The sequence below is a fragment of the Cetorhinus maximus genome, chromosome 2 (assembly GCF_964194155.1).
Source record: "Cetorhinus maximus chromosome 2, sCetMax3.hap1.1, whole genome shotgun sequence".
Taxonomy (NCBI): domain Eukaryota; kingdom Metazoa; phylum Chordata; class Chondrichthyes; order Lamniformes; family Cetorhinidae; genus Cetorhinus; species Cetorhinus maximus.
Genome location: NC_135880.1, coordinates 6,013,171 through 6,034,426, shown reverse-complemented (window position 1 = coordinate 6,034,426; position 21,256 = coordinate 6,013,171). Strand labels below are relative to the sequence as shown.

General features: G+C 43.5%; 1 protein-coding gene across 6 annotated transcripts in view; it reads left to right on the top strand.

Moving 5' to 3' along the window:
* Positions 1-21,256, top strand: part of lifra (LIF receptor subunit alpha a) — a 208,977-nt gene that overhangs the window by 117,398 nt on the left and 70,323 nt on the right. The window lies entirely within an intron of this gene.

The window sequence follows — 21,256 nt, the reverse complement described above, 5'->3', positions numbered from 1 at the left end:
TGACAGGTTAGAAGCTGAGGGCCTTTTTCCCTTGGCTCGAGGGTCCAGAACTCAGTATGTACTCGAGGTAAATGGTTGGCGGTTTAAAACAGGCAAGGAGAAATACCTTCACTCATGTTGTGAATCTTTGGATTCTTAGTTGTTGAGTATATTCAGAGCTGAGTTGATAGATATTTGGAGTCCAGGAGATACAGTGATTGGGTGTGAAAGTGGAGTTGAGGTTGAAGATCAGCCATGATTCTATTAAATGATGGAGCAGGCTTGAACGACTGTTGGCCTACTAAGAATAACAGAATCACAATGCAGAAGAGGGCCTTCGGCCTATCGAGTCTGCACCGACTCCTTCTATTTCTTAGTCTCTTATGTTCATAAGAATGGCTTGCCTTTGCCTGAGATTTACAGCTAGTTAGTGACCTATGACACGAAACTATACATCACTCTATTACAGTCCTGTTATACATGCACAGACTGTGTGTGTATAACAGGACTGAATGTCCCAGCACTGTCTGTGTGTGTGTGTAACAGGACTGACTGTCCCAGCACTGACTGTCTGTGTATAACAGGACTGAATGTCCCAGCACTGACTGTCTGTGTATAACAGGACTGAATGTCCTAGCACTGACTGTCTGTGTATAACAGGACTGAATGTCCTAGCACTGACTGTCTGTGTATAACAGGACTGAATGTCCCAGCACTGACTGTCTGTGTATAACAGGACTGAATGTCCCAGCACTGACTGTCTGTGTATAACAAGACTGAATGTCCCAGCACTGACTGTCTGTGTATAACAGGACTGAATGTCCCAGCACTGACTGTCTGTGTATAACAGGACTGAGTGTCCCAGCGCTGACTGTCTGTGTATAACAGGACTGAGTGTCCCAGCACAGTTGAAAAACATCTTTCTCCTGCCTTCTTTACGTTACAGCATCTGTTGGGAAGAGCACAGCACTGGATAACTTTGCTGTTGAAGGCTGTGAAACCCTTCTGGAGGTGAGGGTTGACTCTGGGACAATGGCAAATCTCAGCACAGAGAAACTCAGGATGGGGCTTGGGTGGAGGAAGGGAGCTGGAAGGAGTGAGGATTTAAAGAGACAAGGGAATGGGATGGTAACTGCCTGAAGGAGAAATTAGCAGAAGGGTACTGGGAGAGACCAAGGTGAAATTCAGTGATAAATCCATACATATTCCCCTTTCATATCAGTTGTTCTCAATAATCTTTGTTGTTCCTATCTTGTCCTAATATTCCTGCTTTTTAAAAAAAGTATAAAATCAGGAACTCTCCTTGCTGTGATGTAATTGCCCTGTTTGCCTTCTCATTCCTTTAAGTAGCCCCTGTCATTGCTCATGCAGTGTTCCCATGCCTGAGTTCATCTAATTATCTCTCCAGATTGTGTTTGTAAGCATGTACTATTTCTTCAAGCACTGTTTGATAAAACTATATATACATTAAATTACATAATTCAGATAATGAAGGGTACAGAAGGAAAAATTTAATAGGCATAGGAATAATTTCTAATCGTAAATCGTTACAATAAGCTTCATGTGTTCATGCCACTAAGTTCATTTGGGAGTTCTTATTAAATATGGTTTGCATCTTTTCCTGCACCTCCCATTCTTAAGTATGTTTTTAAGTTCACCCATGGGATGTGGGCGTCACTGGCTAGGCCAGCATTCATTGCCCATCCCTAATTGCCCTTGAGAAGGTGGTGGTGAATTGCCTTCTTGAACCGCTGCAGTCCATGTGGTGTAAGTAGACCCACAGTGCTGTTAGGGAGAGAGGTTCCAGGATTTTGACCCAGTGAAGGAACGGCGATATATTTCCAAGTCTGGATGGTGTGTGCATTGGAGGGGAACTTCCAGGTGGTGGTGCTGCCCTTGTCCTTCTAGGTGGTAGTGGTCATGGGTTTGGAAGGTGCTATCGAAGGATCCTTGGTGAATTCCTGCAGTGCATCTTGTAGATGGTATGCACTGCTGCAATTAGGGATGGACAATAAATGCTGGCCTTGCCAATGATGCCCACATCGAATTAAAAAATGCAGTACTCAGAGAGCCAACGTGATCATTGTTTTTATTAAGCGACAATGGAACTGTTTGTACAGCTGCTGTTCTTTGCAAGCAGGTAGCTGTGACTCAGCAGACTAAAGTGCAGGAAACTCAAAAGAAGCCCAGTTTCTTTTTTAAAAAAATAACTAGTCCAGCAAGGTAATTTGGCAACCAGAAGTGAGGGTTAATTACTACTTGCTCATTAAAACTATAGGGGATAGGGATAGAGTCAATCCACAAAAGCAGTTTCTAGACTTGATTCTCCATTGCTGCTTTTTAGCTTTTTCCACTTTAGGTGCTTAACAGTGGTATTTCAATTAAGATAAATCCACATCTCATGTTTTTAACTTAAAATGTATAAAGGTGTGTGTGATTGTATATTGTAGGTTGGTTTACTTTTCAAATTTTGTATAGTAAAGTTTGTGTTTATTTAAAACCCATGGAATCTTGTGGCATTACCCAAAAAGCAGGAGTCTTTAATCTCAATCTTTAACTATTTTAAACAAAACATTACTTGGCCCTAACTGGACCTCCCCCCATATACCAGGATCTGGGCAAGGATCGTAACAATATGATGTAGCCAGCAACAAACTTTTCATATATTAACACATACTTTCACAGATAGAAAGCAAAATCTAGCAGCTTTTTCCTTTTCAAATAAAAACAGAAAATCCTTAAAACACATCCTTTTTCATTATTCCCCAACTCTTCTGTCTGTCTTTGCGATTGCATGCAGCTAGTCTGTTTTAGTCATTATAGAGACCATCACCTCACTATTGGCTATGTTATTTAGCTTCTTTTGCAGAGCTTCCTCGACAGTCATCATGGTTACTGGTACTACAGGAGGGATAACCCCATGCACCCACCCAAATGATTTCCTGCCTTTATCGACTGGATTTAGCTCCTTGTCTGTCATAGGTGCTCAATCTCCCTCAAGGCAGATTATTGCTTGTCAAGTTTCTTCATGGTTTCCACTTTGTAAAGTTCTTGGTTTTGATGCCAACCCTGTTCAAATGATCTTAATTGATTTCAACTCAATGTCTTGAACAATAATCTTACAGGCAAATACAAACATACAAATCAGGAGCAGGAATAGGCCTCTTGGCCCCTCCCGCCTGCTCTGCCATTCAAAAAGACCATGGCTGATCAGATTGTAACCTCAACTCCACGTTCTCGCCTACCCTGATAACCTTCCACCCCTTTGCTTATCATGAATCTATCTAGCTCTGCCTTAAAAACATTCAAAGGCTCTGCTTCTACTGCCTTTTGAGAAAGAGTTCGAAAGCCTCACGACCCTCAGAGAAAAAGTTTCTCCTCATCCCAGTCCTAAATTGGCGACTCCTTAATTTTAAATGGTGACCCCTAGTTCTAGATTCTCACACAAGAAGAAACATCTTCTCACATCCACCCTGTCAAGACCTCTCAGGATCATTTATGTTTCAATCAAGTCACCTTTTACTCCTCTAAATTCCAGCGGGCACAAGTTTAGACTGTCCAACCTTTCCTCATAAGACGACCCTTCCATTCTAGGTATTAGTCTAGTAAACCATCCAATGCATTTACATCCTTCCTTAAATATGGAGACCAGTACTGTACACAGTACTCCAGATGTGGTCACTTCAGTGTCCTGTATTACTGAAGCATAACCTCCCTACTTTTGTATTTAATACCCCTCGCAATCAAATGATAGCATTCTATTAGCTTTCCTAATTACTTGCTGTACCTGCATACTAACCATTTGTAATTCATGCACTAGGACACCCAGATTTCTCTGCATCTCAGAGCTCTGCAATCTCTCGTTATTCAGATAATATGCTTTTTCATTTTTCCTGCCAAAATGGACATTAGCCCACTTTATACTCCATTTGCCAGATCTTTGCTCACTCACTTAACCTATTTATGCCCCGTTGTAGCCTCCTTATGTCCTCTTCACAATTTACTTTCCTACCTATCTTTGTCAGCAAATTTAGGAACCATCCCTTCGGTCCCTTCATCCAAGTCATTTATATAGGTTGTAAAAAGTTGAGGCCCCAGCAGTGATCCCTGTGACACACTACTCGTTACATCTTACCAACCAGAAAAAGACCCATTTATGCCTACTCTTTGTTTCCTGTTAGCTAGCCAACCTTCTACCCATGACAATATGTGAACCCTCAACACCATGAGCTTTTATTTTCTGCAATAACCTTTGATGTGGCACCTTATTAGATGCCTTCTGGAAATCTAAGTACAGTACATCCACAGCTTCCCCTTTATCCAAAGCACACCAATCAAAGAACTCCAATAAATTAGTTAGTCATGATTTCCTTTTCACAAAATCATGTTGACTCTGCCTGATTACCTTGAATTTTTCTAAGTACCCTGTTATAAGATCTTTAATAATAGCTTCTAACATTTTCCCGATTACAAATGTTAAGTTAACTGGCTTGTAGTTTCCAGCTTTCTGTCTCCCTCCCTTTTTGAATAGAGTTACATTTGCCACTTTCCCTATCTAATGGAACCTTCCCCAAATTGAATGGAAATTTAAAACCAATGCATTAGCTATCTCCCTATCCATTTCTTCTAAGACCCTCGGATGAAGTCTATCAGGACCTGGGGACTTGACAGCCCACAACTCCAACAATTTGCTCAGCATCACTTCCCTGGTGATTGTAATTTATCTGAGTTCCTCCCTCCCTTCCAATTCTTGATTTACAGCTATTTCTGGGATGTTACTTGTGTCCCCTGTAGTGAAGACTGATGCAAAACACCTGTTAAATTCATCTGCCGCCATCTCATTTTCCATTATTAATTACCCAGACTCACTTCCTATAGCACCAACATTCACTTTGTTAACTCTTTTACTTTTTAAATATCTACAGAAACTCTTATTACCTGTTTTTATATTTCTAGCTAGCTTTCTCTCATACTCTAATTTTTCCCTACTTACTAATCTTTTAGTCATTCTTTGATGTTATTTATATTCTGTCCAGTCTTGTGTCCTGCTCCCATCTTTGTGTAATTATATGCATTTTCTTTAAGTTTGATACTGTCTTTAACCTTATTGGTTAACCATGGCTAGTGGGTCCTCCCCTTGGAATTTTTCTTTCTCATTGGTATATAGTAAGTAAACAACATTATTCACTTTTGCTGTGGGTAGTGTCAGGAAGATATAATATGTTATTGGAATTTATTGTAAAATAGTGGTATCTGTGTCTATATGTGTTTGTTTGTGTGTGTGAGACTTAATTGGATTAAAGGCAGCTGGCCTGAAGGTTTTGATGTAAACATGGGGGAAGCTTAGAATGTAAGGTGTAAAAGGACATTTGCATTTTTAAATAAACGAGACTAGATGTTTTCAAAAGAGGGAGTGAAATATTACACCTAGCCAGGTGGAGTTCAGAAACGGTGTGTTTGTTTTTCCTAAAGATTATTGATAAAATTTAGTACTGAGAGATTGTTATTGTCAGAAAGGTAAAGTCCAAAGACATAGTGAAACAATGGGAATTTGCACATTCTAAGGGGAAAATGTGTAAATGTGTGTAAGGGTAGGCATTTTTAAGATCTAACAAGTGTGAAAAGCCTTCAGCATCCATGCCTCAAGCCTCTGTCTTCAAAGAATTGAAGTTAAGAAAACTCACTTTGAATTTGGCTGGTTCAGGGTATTGTGTGTCACCTTGCCTGGGTGTTTTGAAATCTGTGTGTCTTACTGTTGCCTTAACAAAAGTGTAACTGGGAGTCAGATTAAGTAAGGGATTTAAAAGTTATTATCGTAGTAATTTTTAGACATATGTACGTGCTAAAAATCATTTTTCAAGTTTCCCTTTGGGATTTGGACAACTCAGCATTTACCATCAGCTGTGCCATAACAGCCTTTTTATTTTATTCTTTTGCTCTTGTCTCTAAGAATTGTGACCTTTATAGGGCTCTAGCCATGAACCACTATTGTATTCATATAAAACCTCACCCATGTCCTTTGTTTCCATGTAAAGATCTTTTTGCTCCCTTATAAGCCTCACCCTTCCTTTGACTGCCTTTGTGTTTCTATAAGGCTTTGGCTTCCCTTGTATGTCAGCTGCTAATCTATTCTCATACGCTCTCTTTGCCCCTCATTCCTTTTTATCGATCTCCTCTGTATTCCTACTCAGCTTGGTTCCCTAATGTATTTTAACCTTGTATTTGTCATAGGCCTCCTTTCACTGTCTCATTTTCACACCTATTTTTAGTCATTCAGGGAGTTGTAGTTTTGGATGCTCTTCCTTTCCACTTAGTCTCATATGGCACAGGAGATGGCCATTTGGCCCATTGAGTCCATGTCTGCTCCCCATGGTGCAATTCAGTAATTTGCACTCCCCTGCTCGATCCCCATTGCCCAACGGGTTTATTTCCTTCAAGTGCCCATCCAAATTCCTTTTGAAATCATTGGTTGCTTCCACTTCCACTGTTCTCATGGGCAGCGAGTTCCAGGTCATTATCACTCACTGCATTAAAAAAAAATTCTTCCTCACATTTCTCCTGCATATCTTGCCTAAAATCTTAAATTTGTGTCCCATAATCATTGTATTATCAGCTAAAGGGAAGAGTTTTTCCTGAATAAAAACAGAAAATGCTGGAAAAACTTAGCAGACCTGACAGCATCTGTGGAGAGAGAAACACAGTCAACTTTTAGAGTCTGTATGACTCTTCAGAGCGAAAGAGAAGTAGAAATGTGATGAGGTTTATGCTGTTTAAGGAGGGGTGGAGCAGGTGAAGTTGGATAAAAGGCTAGTGATAGGTGGGGGCTAAGGAGAGATTGACAAAGCTGTCATGGACAAAAAGACAAAGGGAGTGTTAATGGTGGTAGTAATAAAGGCTAAAGAAGGTGCTGATAAAGACAAGAAAGCAGAACGTGTTAATAGCAGAACAAGGGTCAGCACTCTGAAAGAATAACATGGAACAAGTAACAGATGGCCCTGTTGGGGGTGGGGTGGGGGAGGGGGGCATACCTTGCCCCCTTAGCAAGGTATGTGGAACATACCTTGTTCCAGTCCTACTCAGGCCCCATCCCACAACTCTTTTTTTCAGTACACGGATGACTGTTTCGGTGCCGCTTCATGCTCTCGTCTGGACCTGGAAAAATTTATCAATTTTGCTTCCAAGTTCCACCCCTCTATCACCTTCACATGGTCCATCTCCAACACTTCCCTTCCCTTCCTTGACCTCTCTGTCTCCATTTCTGGTAATAGACTGTCCACCAATATTCATTACAAGCTCACTGACTCCCACAGCTGCCTCAAATTCAGCTCCTCACACCCCGCTTCCTGTAAGGACTCCATCTCATTCTCTCAGTTCCTTCGCTTTCATTGCATCTGTTCCGATGATGCCACTTTCCAGCACGGCACTTCTATTTCAGATTTCTAGCATCCGCGGTATTTTGCTTTCATCTAAGAGTTTTTCCTTATCTACCTTATTTAAGCCTGTCATCATCTTGTACACCTCTATCAAATCTCCCGTCAGTCTCCTTGGCTCCAAGGAGAACGACCCAGCTTCTTTAATCTAATGTGTAACTAAAACCTCTCACCCCAGGACCATTCTGGCAAATCTCCTCTGCACTCTCTTAGGATCTTCACAAATTTCCTAAAGTGTGTGACCAGCGCTGGACCCAGTATTCTAGGTGGGGCCTAACTGGAACTTTATATAAGTTTAACATAACATGCCTGCTTTTGTATTCAGTGTCTCTATTTATGAAGCCCAAGCTCCCATGTGCTTTGCTCACCTAAAATAAAAGCAAAATGCTGTGGATGCTGGAGATCTGAAATAAAAACAAAAGTGCTGCAAAAGCTCAGCCAATCTGGCAGCATCTCTGGAGCGAGAAACAGAGTTAACATATCGAGTCCAATATAACTCCTCTTCCGAACCAGCTGCTGCTGAAGCTTGGAAGCAGATGGGAGACTTTCTATATACGTGCCCACTCGACATGTGAAGTGTCCTGAAGTTCCCACATGGCGCAGGAATTGCAAGCAACAGGTCTTGGATGCCCATCCATGATGTACAAAGGACCTGTTTCCAGTTAGTATCCTGTTTAAACTATTAATTTTAATGGATACCTGTAGGCCTATTCTGTGTTTATATAAAACAAAAACAGAATTACCTGGAAAAACTCAGCAGGTCTGGCAGCATCGGCGGAGAAGAAAAGAGTTGACGTTTCGAGTCCTCATGACCCTTCAACAGAACTGAGTAAAGTTAGGAGAGGGGTGAAATATAAGCTGGTTTAAGGTGGGGGTGGGTGGGGGGAGAGAAGTTGGAGGGGGTGGTTGTAGGGACAAGCAAGCAGTGATAGGAGCAGATAATCAAAAGATGTCACATACAAAGGAACAAAGAGGTGTTGAAGGTGGTGATATTATCTAAGAGAATGTGTTAATTAAGAATGGATGGCAGGACACTCAAGGTACAGCTCTAGTGGGGGTGGGGTGGAAAGACTGACCGGGCATTAAAGGTATAGATTTAAAAATAATGGAAATAGGTGGGAAAAGAAAAATCTATATAAATTATTGGAAAAAACAAAAGGGAGGGGGAAGAAACGGAAAGTGGGTGGGGATGGAGGAGGGAGTTCAAAATCTAAAGTTGTTGAATTCAGTATTCAGTCCGGAAGGCTGTAAAGTGCCTAGTCGGAAGATGAGGTGCTGTTCCTCCAGTTTGCGTTGGGCTTCACTGGAACAATGCAGCAAACCAAGGACAGACATGTGGGCAAGAGAGCAGGGTGGAGTGTTAAAATGGCAAGGGCCAGGGAGGCTTGGGTCTTTCTTGCGGACAGACCGCAGGTGTTCTGCAAAGCGGTCGCCCAGTGACGTCGTACTTGAGATTTTCTTTAGTCAGCCAGCTGTGAATCCACAGACTGTCTCGCACTGTTCCCTCTTAGGCTCGCCCTTTTATCTTCTTGCCACTCTTGCACTGTTCACTCTTGGACTCACTGGTTTTATCCTCTTGCCAGACTCGTAAGAATGTGTCTCATCTGCATTTGTGCCTTCCCCTCTTTGAATGCCTCCCAATGTTCAATTATGGTTTTGCTTACCAATTTTTGACTTCGATCCACCTGGACCAGATGCCTTTACAACTCACTGAAATTCCCATCCTTTATTTATTTTTACACTAGTTTGCATCTTGTCTTTTTCTATAACTATCGTAAGTCTGTTGATTTGATTACTGTGCTCCAAACGCTGTCTCATTGAAACATTGTCCAGTTGGCTGACTTCATTCCTGATTCACGACTGCTTCCTTCCTTGGTGGGTCAAAAACAGACTGGCCCTAATCTTGCAATTGTAATGGCACTGTAACTGTCAGCAATCTTTAGCGTCTGCGCATGTATGGTTAAATGCATAAATCCAGAAGCTGTTGTCATTGATTTCCTGTTCCTTTACAGGGTACGGTATAGGGTTCCTCCAGATACAAATCTCCAGAAACACTTGAATTGCTGTGGGTTTTCACTTCTTATGCTCTTGTCTTCGGGCAGTCCCTTGGAATTGTGGATGACGTCCATCAGGCTTCGTGGGACTTCAGATGACTGAGGAGCCCAATTCTGGATCCACATGTTCTTCTGCAGTGGGGGCACATTGTTGTGCAGGGGAGTGGGAATCCCACCCCTGGTTGGCTTTCTTCTCCTTCCTCTGCTGCTGTCGTTCTGCCTCGCTGTCAAGTCGCTGAGCCTCGAAGTGGCTTGTGCCTTGATAGACCAGTTGGTGCCATGCTGAGTGATTGGCAGCATTCTCCAGTCAGTGGTGTTAATACCTCTGTGTTTTAGGGCAACCTTGAGCGTATCTTTTTACCCTTTCCTTTGGTTTCCCTTTGAGCGTTGGCCAACGGAGAGCTGAGAGAAGACAACCTGCTGGAGGAGGCGGTTTTCAGGATGTAATGGCTTGTCCATCGGAGTTGGTTCTGCAGGAGCAGGTCTTCAATTCTGCTTCATGGAGGATGCTCGCTTCAGTCCGGCGGTTCTCCAATTTGATCCCCAGGACTCGACGCAAACACCGCTGATAGAAGTTCTCAAGGATCTTAATGTGGTATCGGTAGATAGTCCATGTTTCGCTGCAGTAGAGTAAGCTGGTCAACACAATGGCCTTATAAACCACAACCTTTGTTGACTTGCAAAGGTCCCTGTTGACAAAGACACAACGCAACTTGGAGAAAGTAGCGCTGGCACAGTTGTCTCGGTGTTGGACTTCCTCATCGATGGTAGCCCCTTGGGAGAGGTGGCTGAAGAGATAAGGGAAGTGCTGCACATAATCCGGAGCTACCCCATCTCTGTGGATGGCGCAGGAGATGCTCAACTGGCCTGGGGAAGGTTGGTGAAGGACCTTCGTCTTGGCAGTGTTTAAGGACAGGCTAAGCCTCTTGTACAAGGTGTTGAAGATGTTAACGCCCTTTGCATGTTCTCTACAGAATGAACCATCACGCAGCAGTCATCCGCAAAGTGAAAGTTGTGGATGTCCATGGTGGTGAGTTTTGTTTTTGCCTGGAAGCGACCAAGGTTCAAGAGCTTCCTGTCCAGATAAAACTGAACGCTGACACCAGGTGATAGCTCATCTCCAATGAGGTAGACGATGATGGTCAGGTAAATGGTGGACAAGGTGGGGGCGATCACACAACCTTGTTTGACTCCGGTCCGGATGTGAAAGGTGTCAGTTTCAGATCCTCCACTCAGGACGGTGGTGGTCATGTTGTCGTGCAGGAGTTTCAGGATGCTGACAACCAAAGGGCAACCAAAGCATTGGAAGACGATCCATAGAGCTTCACGATTTAAAGAATCAAACGCCTTGTTCAGGTTGATGAAAGCAAGGAACAATTCTTGATTTTGCTCCCAAAATTTTTCCTGGATCTGTCTAGCCACAAAGACCCATGTCCACAGTACCCCAGGATGGCCGGAAGCTACACTGGGATTCCGGGAGGATCTCCTCAGTGACCGGACGAAGACGGTTCAGGTGGACACGTGCCAGGATCTTAGCTGCAATGGACAGGGGGGAAATCCCCCTGTATTTTTCACAATCAGATCTGTCCACCTTCCTGTGGACAGTAATGATGGTCGTGCCCTTGAGATCCCGGGATGTCCTCTTTGTCCCAGAGGCGGAGGATGGAACTGGTGGAGTCATGGCATGAGCTGGTAGCTGCCAGCATGGTAGTTCAGTGTGGGTATACCAACTGGCCCACAAGCTTGATTTTCATCTCTTGGATGGTCTGCTTAAGCTCATTGAAGGTTGGTGGATTGCCAAGGGAATCCTCCACAAGGTGTTGTGGGACGACTTGGAGGGTCTCCTCTGATATGGCGGAGTCCCAACTGGGAAGCAGTTTGAAGTACTGCTTCCAACACTGATGGATGGCGTTGTCGTCCTTGAGGAGCCCGGAGCCGTCCTGTGACTAGAGAGGGTTTTTCTGGTCAAGTGGGATCATAGATTGTCTTGGTAGCCTGGAAGAAGTTGTGCATATTGGCGTAGGCCTGAATCTCATGCGCCTTTTCCACCCACCAGTTGTTCTTCACGTCTCGAATGCGCTGCTGGACCTCAGCCTTCCGTTGGTGGTGCACTGCTGACAGTTGCTGGGTGCATGGGAGACTTTGCCAGGTGATGAAGGCTGCTCGCTTCTGCTTGAGGAGATCGCAGATTGCTGTTTCATTGGCATCAAACCAGTCCTGGCTCCGTTGTGGCGCAAACCCGATAGTCTGTGCAAATGAGTCTAGGGCAGCGGACTTGAGTTGCTCCCAGTATGCCTAGATAGAAATGTCATCAGTGGTGGGCATTTGCTCCAGTGCACTGTGCAACTGGGCCTGGAACTCTTCCCACAGTCCTGGGTATTTCAAAGCTGCAACATTCAGCTTTCTCCGGGCGGCTTTTTGGGTCCCCTGGTGTACTGGAGCCAGGCAGATGTTCATCACCAAGCACATAAGCCAATGGTCTGTCGAGCAATATTTAGAACCCTTCATGGCCCTCATGCAAGCCTGTCCCTTAGGTCTCTGCATCAGACAATGATCAGACCATATTGGGCGCACTTGGTCAAGAGTAGGATGCCGTTGGCATTGGCCTTCCCCATGCCATTCTTGCTGATAGCTCCACTCCAGATTTTGTGGTCACGTCCAATTCGGGCACTAAAGTCACCTAGGAGGATGACCTTGTCATTCCTGGGCTGGAAGCAAGGACGCCATCAAGATCGGAGTAGAAACTCTCCTTTACTTCATGGTCAGAATATGAAGTCTGCGCTGATGACAGTGGCACATTGGTTATGACTGAGATGCAGGCATAAGGTCATCAGCCTCTCATTGACCCCTAACGGGAGTTGAGATAGCGTGGCAGCTATCCTGTTCCTTGTGGTGAAACTGACTCCGTGGATATGGGGGTCATGGTCTGACTTCCCTTTCCAGAAGAAGATGTACCCTCCACTGGCCTCCCACAGCTGCCCCTCCCCAGCGAGCCGGGTTTCGCTAAGAGCAATGATATTGATGATGTGCCTCGCTAGCCCCCAAGACACAATGGCAGCTCGTCTTTCTGGGCGATCACTCTTTGGATTGTCAACAAATGATCTTGCGTTCCAGGTTGCGAAATTTAGTTTTTTTTCTTGTTTTGACCGCAGAGATGGTGATCCTGCTGGGTGCAGTTTCCCAGGAAAAATGGGACAGTCTATTTTTGGGGTGCCTTTTCTAGCCCCCTCCCCATTCGGGATGAGCAGAGGGTGCCCTGAAGAGGACTGCTCAGTCGCAGATGCAGCTGCTGAAAGGCATCCCTGTCCCGACACAGGTGCCTGACAACCGTCACACATCCACTGCCTGGGTGGGGAATCTTGGCTGGGGGCCTCCAGGTATCACAGCCCTGCCCCTCCATCGCCACAGGGCTTTTCGCCTGACGGAGGCCTCCACTTGGCCTAGTTAAGCATGGGGACCCTCGTACGCACGCGGGTTCCACACGGTCTTGGCAGATGGTGGCCGGATTCAGTGGCATGGTGGACCATGAGAACTCGGGCCACTTCCCCGTTGCAGCCTTCTTCCGCCTTCACAGCCATTGGGGTCGCAGCCCTCTTCCACCTGCTGAGGACTTCTTGGATCATTCTTTGTCTGGAACCACCCCCTCGATATTATTGCCATGGGAGACCAAACCAGGCGTGTCCAGACGACATCTCTCCTGGGTTCATTGGGGCACGCAAGCCTCTCCACCATGGCAAAGTGACGATCTTATGCTCTGGTCTCACTGTAAACACCAATGGAAAAAGTTACATTGTGCTGAATGAATTTTTTAACGGTGTACTAAATCATAATTAGTGCTGAACAACCCCTCTGGCTCTGAAAAACTAATTTCATGTTTGTAGAATGTCAAATTTCACCATTATGATCAAAAAAAGTCCACAAATTTTTAACATTTTTTAAGCTTTTGATTTTTCAGCCTCTACCATAATCCCCTGTGTTTGTCCTGATCTCTGTAAAATGATTAAAAAGTGAAAGATAAGTGCATTTTACATTCTGATTTGATGCCTCTGAGACTTCTTCAGTGTGATTGGCTGCTTTGCCTGCTTGATGATATCTCTGTGCTGGATGGCGAATATCCCCTATTATTGGTACCAGGATCAAATTATCATCAGGAAATGTGTATTCATCTTACATGGATAGTGAAATCTTTGTGCACAGCTTTCTTTGACATTTGTGGTGAATGCTTTCGCTTCGTTGTTGATTCAAATCCAGGCCAAATCAAGAAGGTTCTCTTGCATATGTTTCAGCAATGCCTCCCCCTGCCTTTTCTATTTACGCTGTACTATTCCAGTCTGTATTAGAATAATTGAAGTCCCCCATTATCACTGACCTGTAGTTCTTGCATCTTTCTATAATTTACCTTTAAATTTGCTCCTCTGTCTCCTTCCCGCTATTTGATCTATTGTATACACCCAATAGTGTAATAGTCCTTCTATTCCTCAATTCACACTAAATTGACACTGTCATTAGCTCCCTCAGCATCACCCCTCTCCAGTGCTATAATAGCTTACTTGACCAATGCTACTGTCCTCCTTCCTTCCCCATCTTTCCTGAATCCCTTGAAAAAGGAATATTAAGTTCCTAATTCTTCTCTTCTTTGAGCCAGGCCTTTATTATTGTGACCATGTCAAAGTCCCAGATGGCAATTTATGCCTGTAGCTCATCAACTTTATTTATCATGCAACACGCAATTACACTTGCTCACTCCAGACCCATCTTAGACTATCTCCCTGCCCCCTGTCTCATCCTTTCTATTTCTAAACTATTCTTCATTCTAGTGCTTATTTATCTATTGCTTCTTCTAGTCCCCTGTGCACCTTGTTTCTTCTGTCTCATCTTTCATCCTGGTGCCCAACCCTCCTCCCCCTGCCAAATTAGTTTAACCCTTCTCCATGGGACTCGTTTGTGGATAAACTGAAATTTGGAGGTACAGTAACTCATGGCCTGTGGAAATTCTTGGGTCTGGTGCTTAATTCTGAGTCACAGCCAAGTTGGCACATGTTGGAACATGGTGTTCCCAGCTCACCTGATTGCTCAGTTGGTGCCTGTGTAACCAGGAGATCCGAATTTTTACCCCTAGGCTGATGTGAGCTAGGGTGTTGATTGGGGCACTATAGTTAGCTGTAGCCCCTGACTGTAGATGGGGAAAATAGGACCAGAGCTTTGGCTCCTGATCATTCTTTAAGACCAGTGTTAGAAATACATGTGTGAATGCTGAGTGTGATTCAGTAATGAGTTCCAATATGGTGTCTATCCCCATCTTCTCAGTCTGCATAGCCAGCTGACATTTGCTGTGCAGGTTGACACATGAAGAATGGACATTTCCCAAGGTATTATAAGGTACCTTGTGCCTATCAAATTGCATGCAGTAAATAGCCAGAATAGAAAAAGGAGAGCAAATAGGCTGTTAAAGATAAAAGGATCTGAATGAAAATAAGCTACACGCCTCTGTCTGGCTATGAGCTATAAAGATAAATCTGTATATTTGTGTCTATATCTATGAAAACTACCTGATGTCATTCGTACTTGATATACAAGTTCCTTGGGCAGTTTGGCAAGTCACGTTGTCCTTCTGAGGGCTGGATAAATGATCAGTCCAACTACTATGAACTCATGTTCACAGATGGGACAGATGCACAGGAACAATTTGTCAATGGGTCAAAACTGTTCTTTACTGGGGCTGATTGCCAAACCAGTTAGAGATTTTATGTCTTACCGTGGGAGGGTAGGTCACTTCCCAATGTATTTGCTGTGAATTACCTTGAAGCTTATGCCTGTACTTGGCTAGGCAATTAGCTCCAAAACTGTTCTGTTCCTTATGATCATAAACACAGATCCTGAGAAAGTCTGCTATAATTTGTATTGCTGTGACCAACCATTGGCAAATGTTTCCAGCAGCTAATCGAGTCAATTTGGGAGGGATTTATTATTATTGCAGGAGGTTTTGGCTCCACCCGGTTAAACTGCTTTATCTTGTTTTCTTTGCATTTTCAAAGACACCATTTCTTGTCTCGCAGTGTTGCATTTTCCATGTTTTGCCCTTCATGGCTTCATCCTTGTACGTTCTTGGGTCTGAAATGAAATTTTGAAATCTGTCACATTATTATTGTTTTAGGATGCTTTCCTTAGTTGTGGCTCAGTGTGTTGGCGCACTTGTCTCTGAGTCAGAAGATTGAGGGTTCAGGACCCATTGCACGGACTTGAGCAGCTAACCTAGGCTGACACTACACTGCAGGGCTGAGGGTGTGCTACATTCTGAGATGCCATCTTTTGGATGAGATGTTAAACTACGGTCCTTTATGCCCTTTGAATATACACCATGTTACTATTTCGAAGATTATAGGAGATCTCCCCAGTGTCTTATCCAATATTTATCCCTCGAACAAGAATTTTTTTGGTCATTCCCACATTGCTGTTTGTAGGAGCTTGCAGTGTGCTAATTGGCTGTCTACATTACAATAGTGACGACACTAGTTTATGGCTGTATAGTGCTGAAAGAAATCAGTATTAGTAGGGAAATGGTGTTGGGGAAATTGATGCGATTGAAGGCCGTTAAATTCCCAGGGCCTGATAATCTACATCCCAGAGTACTTAAGGAAGTGGCCCTAGAAATAGTGGATGCATTGGTGGTCATCTTCCGAGATTCTTTAGACTCTGGAACAGTTCCTACAGATTGGAGGGTAGCTAATGTAACCCCACTATATTTAAAAAGGGAGGTAGAGAGAAAACAGGGAATTATAGACCAGTCAGCCTGACGTCGGTAGTGGGGAAAATTCTAGAGTCCATTATAAAAGATTTAATAGCTGAGCACTTGGAAAACAGTGGCAGAATCGGACAGACTCAGCATAGATTTACGAAAGGGAAATCATGCTTGACAAATCTACTGTAATTTTTCGAGTGTAACTAGTAGAGTTGATGAGGGGGAGCCAATGGATGTGGTTTATTTGGACTTTCAGAAGGCTTTCGACAAAGTCCCACATAAGTAGCATGTAAAATTAAAGTGCATGGGATTGGGGGTAGTGTATTGAGATGGATAGAAAACTGGCTGGCAGACAGGAAACAAAGAGTAGGAATAAATGGGTCTTTTTCCGAATGGCAGGCAGTGACTAGTGGGGTACCGCAGGGTTCAGTGCTGGGACCCCAGCTATTCACAATATATATTAATGATTTAGATGAGGGAACTAAATGTAATATCTCCAAATTTGCAGATGACACAAAGCTGGGTGGGAGGGTGAGCTGTGAGGAGGATGCAGAGATGCTTCAGTGTAATTTGGACAAGCTGAGTGAGTGGGAAAATGCATGGCAGATGCAGTATAATGTGGATAAATATGAGGTTATCCACTTTGGTAGCAAAAACAGGAAGGCAGATTATTATCTGAATGGCTATAAATTGAGAGGGGGAATGTGCAACGAAACCTGGGTGTCGTTGTACACCAGTCGCTGAAGGTAAGCATGCAGGTACAGCAGACAGTAAAGAAGGCAAATGGTATGTTGGCCTTCATAGCCAGAGGATTTGAGTACAGGAACAGGGATGCCTTGCTGCAATTATACAGGGCCTTGGTGAGACCACACTTGGAATATTGTGTGCAGTTTTGGTCTCTTGATCTGAGGAAGGATGTTCTTGCTGTAGAGGGAGTGCAGTGAAGGTTTACCCGACTGATTCCTGGGAAAGCGGGACTGACATATGAGGAGAGATTGAGTCGATTAGGATTATATTCGCTGGAGTTCAGAAGAATGAGAGGGAATCTCAAAGAAACCTATAAAATTCTAACAGGACTAGACAGGGTAGATGCAGGAAGGATGTTCCCAATAGTGGGGGAGTCCAGAACCAGGGGTCACAGTCTGAGGATATGGGGTAGACCGTTTAGGACTGAGATGAGGAGAAATTTCTTCACCCAGAGAGTGGTGAGCCTGTGGAATTTGTTACCACAGAAATTAGTTGAGACCAAAACATTGTATGTTTTCAAGAAGGAGTTAGATATAGCTCTTGGGGTGAAAGGGATCAAAGGACATGGGGAGAAAGCGGGAGCAGGCTATTGAGCCATGATCATGATAAATGGCGGAGCAGGCTTGAAGGGCCAAATGGCCTGCTCCTTCTATTTTCTATGTTTAACATGCTGTTTCTGTGTTGTCATTTTCATGTGATCTCTCTGTAATGAGCATTATTTAAGTGTAATTGACATATTAAATTCAGTGTGGATAAGTGTGAGGTGCTGCATTTTGGTATGAGAATAAGGAGGCTACATACTTCTTGGAAAATAAGAGTTGAAGTAGGGTTGAGGAAGAAAGGAGGCTAGCAGAATAGATAAACAAATCAATAAATGTAGCAACACAAGTTAACAAGGCCAAAAACAAAAAACAACAAAGCCCTTGGATTCATTTCTAGATGGATAGACTTGAAAAGCAGAAATAAGTTATATTATTTATATAGAACCTTGGTTAGACCACACTTGGAGTTCTATGCACGGTCTAATCTCCATGTTATAAACAGTACATGGAGGCACTGGGGATTATAAGGATGGTATCAGGACTGGCATATCAGAGAAGATCGAACAGACCAGGGCTCTTTTCTCTCGAATAGGGAATGCTGAGGGGTGACCTACTTGAAGTCTTTAAGATTATGAAAGGGTTTGATAAGGTAGACAATGTAGAGAAGATGATTTTACTTGTGGGGGAATCCAAAATGGAGGTCATAAATATAAGATAGTTGCTAATCAATTCAATAGGGAATTCAAAAGAATAATCCTCACTGGGAGTGGTGAGAATGTGGGAATATAGGACATAGGAGCAAGACCAGGCCATTCAGCCCATTGAGTCTGCTCTGCCATTCACTTTGATCATGGCAGATCATTCACTTCAATGCCTTCTTCCCACACTATCCCCATAACCCTTTGCTCATTGGTATTTACAAATCTGTCAATCTCTGCTTTAAACCTACTCAATGACTGAGCTTCCACAGCCCTCTGGGGTAGAGAATTCCAAAGATTCACAGCCCTTTGAGTAAAAAAAAATGTATCCTCATTTTGGCCCTAAGTGGCTTCCCCCTTACATCGAAACTGTGTCCTATATACTTGCTCCTATGTCCTATATTCCCACATTCTCACCACTCCCAGTGAGGATTATTCTTTTGAATTCCCTATTGAATTGATTAGCAACTATCTTATATTTATGACCTCTATTTTGGATTCCCCCACAAGTAAAATCATCTTCTCTACATTGGTTCTAGACTCCCCAAACAGGGGATATATCTTATCTGCAGCTACCCAGTCTATCCCTTTTAAGCATTTTGTAGGTTTCAATGAGACCACCTCTCATTCTTCGAAACTCTAGAGAATACAGGCCCAGTTTCCCCAATCTCCCTTCATAGGACAATCCCGCTCTCCTGGGTGAACCTGGTGAGTCTGGTGAACCTTCGTTGCACTCCTCTATGGCAATAATATCTTTCCTAAGGTAAGGAGACCAAAACTGCACACAGTACCCCAGGTGAGGTCTAACCAAGGTTCTATACAATTGAAGCAAGACGTCACTACTCCTGTACTCAAACCCTCTTGCGATAAACGCTAACACACTATTTGCCTTCCTAATTGCTTGCTGCACCTGCATGTTAGCTTTCAGTGACTTATTAACGAGGACACCCAGGTCCCTTTGTACATCTACACTTTCTAATCTCATCATTTACTCTGCACACTGTTCCTCCTCCCAAAGTGTATGACCCCACATTTTTCCACATTATATTCCATCTGCCATGTTCTTGCCCACACACTAAGTCTGTCCAAATCCCTTTGAAGCCGGTTTGCATCTTCCTCACAACACACATTCCCACCTAACTTTTTGTCATTAACGAACTTGGAAATATTACATTTAACCCCCACATCCAAATCATTGATATATAATGTGAACAGCTCTCTATTAATCACATGGTGTGGTTGAGACAAATAGCTTATCCATTTCAGGGGAAACCAGATACACATGGAGGAGATAGGTTATCTGGTGTTAGCAGGAATGTGGAGTTGAGGTTAAAAACAGATCTTCCATGATCTTCTAGAATTGCCTACTCCTAAATTGTATGTTCATATGTATGTTTGTAGAAAGGAATAAAGGGGTCTTTATTGATAGTGTTGGGAGGTGGTTAGTGTGGAGCATAAACACCAGCATTAACCAGTGGATCGAATGACCTGTTTTCTGTGCTGTACATTCTACGTAAATGTAAGTTGTTTTCATTGCTGTAGTTTATTATTGCACAGTCTGGGAGCAAATTATTAGTCAGGAGTGGAAAAATAAATAGAATTGAAAAGAAACAGTGGATCTCAGTTTTCTGTTTTCACAAATGTTCAAGCTAGTCTTAAATTGCTCAGTTAATCTACCAAGTAGAAATACAGAAATTGCTGATTTGGAAAGCTGGGAAGAAGCCCCCCTCAACTGAAAGGTGCAAGTACTGCATCTTAAGCACAGCAGGATTTCAGAAGCAGATTTGGAAGTTTATCAGGGCATAAGGTTTGCTTTTAATGGATTTGTGATCCCAGCATGGGGCTTCACACACTGGGAGAGCATAACGAAATTTTAAACCAAGAGAGTAGCCTGTGCGAGCATTTCTTTCCGTTAAAATGAATGGACAGAATGCCCTGTGGTGCCTCCTGACTGCCACATCCAAATTGCATAAATGGGTCTTTATCGGATTAGCAGGATAAATGGAGTCAGTCCCACAGGGGACCATGCTGGGGCCTCAACTTTTTACAATTTACATCAATGACTTAGATGAGGGGAGTGAAGACATGGTAGCTAAATTTGCAGATGACACAAAGATAGGTAGGAAAGTATGTTGTGAAGAGGAGATGAGGTTGCAGATGGATCTATATAGGTTGAGTGAGTGGACAAAGGTCTGGCAAATGGAGTTTAATGTGGGAAAATGTGAAGTTGTTCACTCTGGCAGAAAGAACAAAAAAGCAGAGTATTAAATTTGAGAACGGCTGCATAACTCTGTAGTGCAGAGGGATCTAGATGTTCTAGTACATGAGCCACAAAAAGATATTGTGCAGGTACAACTAATTAAGAAGGCTGATGGAATCAGCGTTCAAAAGGCGTTCAAAAAGGAAATGGGGAGGGTACAGGCTCAACATGTTCCCTATAGGGTGACAGGAAGGAGTAACAAGCCAGGAGAACCATGGATGACCAGAGATATTCAGGATATGTGAGAAGGAAAAGAGAGGCTTTTAGCAGATACAAGGAGAGCAAATCAGCGGAGGCATTAGTGGAGTACAGAAAGTGCAGGGTGGAGCTTAAGAAAACAATTAGGAGAGCAAAGAGGGGATATGAGAAACGTCTGGCTGGTAAAAGTAGGGAAAATCCCAAGATATTCTATAAGTATATCAATGGGAAGAGGATAACCAGGGAAAGAGTAGGGTCTATAAGGGACCAAGGGGGCAATCTATGGGTGGAGCCAGAGGACATCGGTAGAGCGTTGGACGAATACTTCACATCTGTCTTTACCCAAGAGAACGAGGATGAAGGTATCGAACTTGGGGAGAGAGACTGTGAGGTTCTTGAGCAAATTAATATAGGGAGTGACATGGTATTGGAGGTGTTAGTAGGCTTAAAAGTGGACAAATCTCCAGGTCCGGATGATTTGTGTCCCAGGCTACTAAGGGAGGAGGTCGCAGGGGCTCTGACCCAAATTTTTAATTCCTTTCTGGCCACGGGGGAGGTGCCAGAGGACTGGAGAACAGCTAATGTGGTTCCGCTATTTAAGAAGGGGTG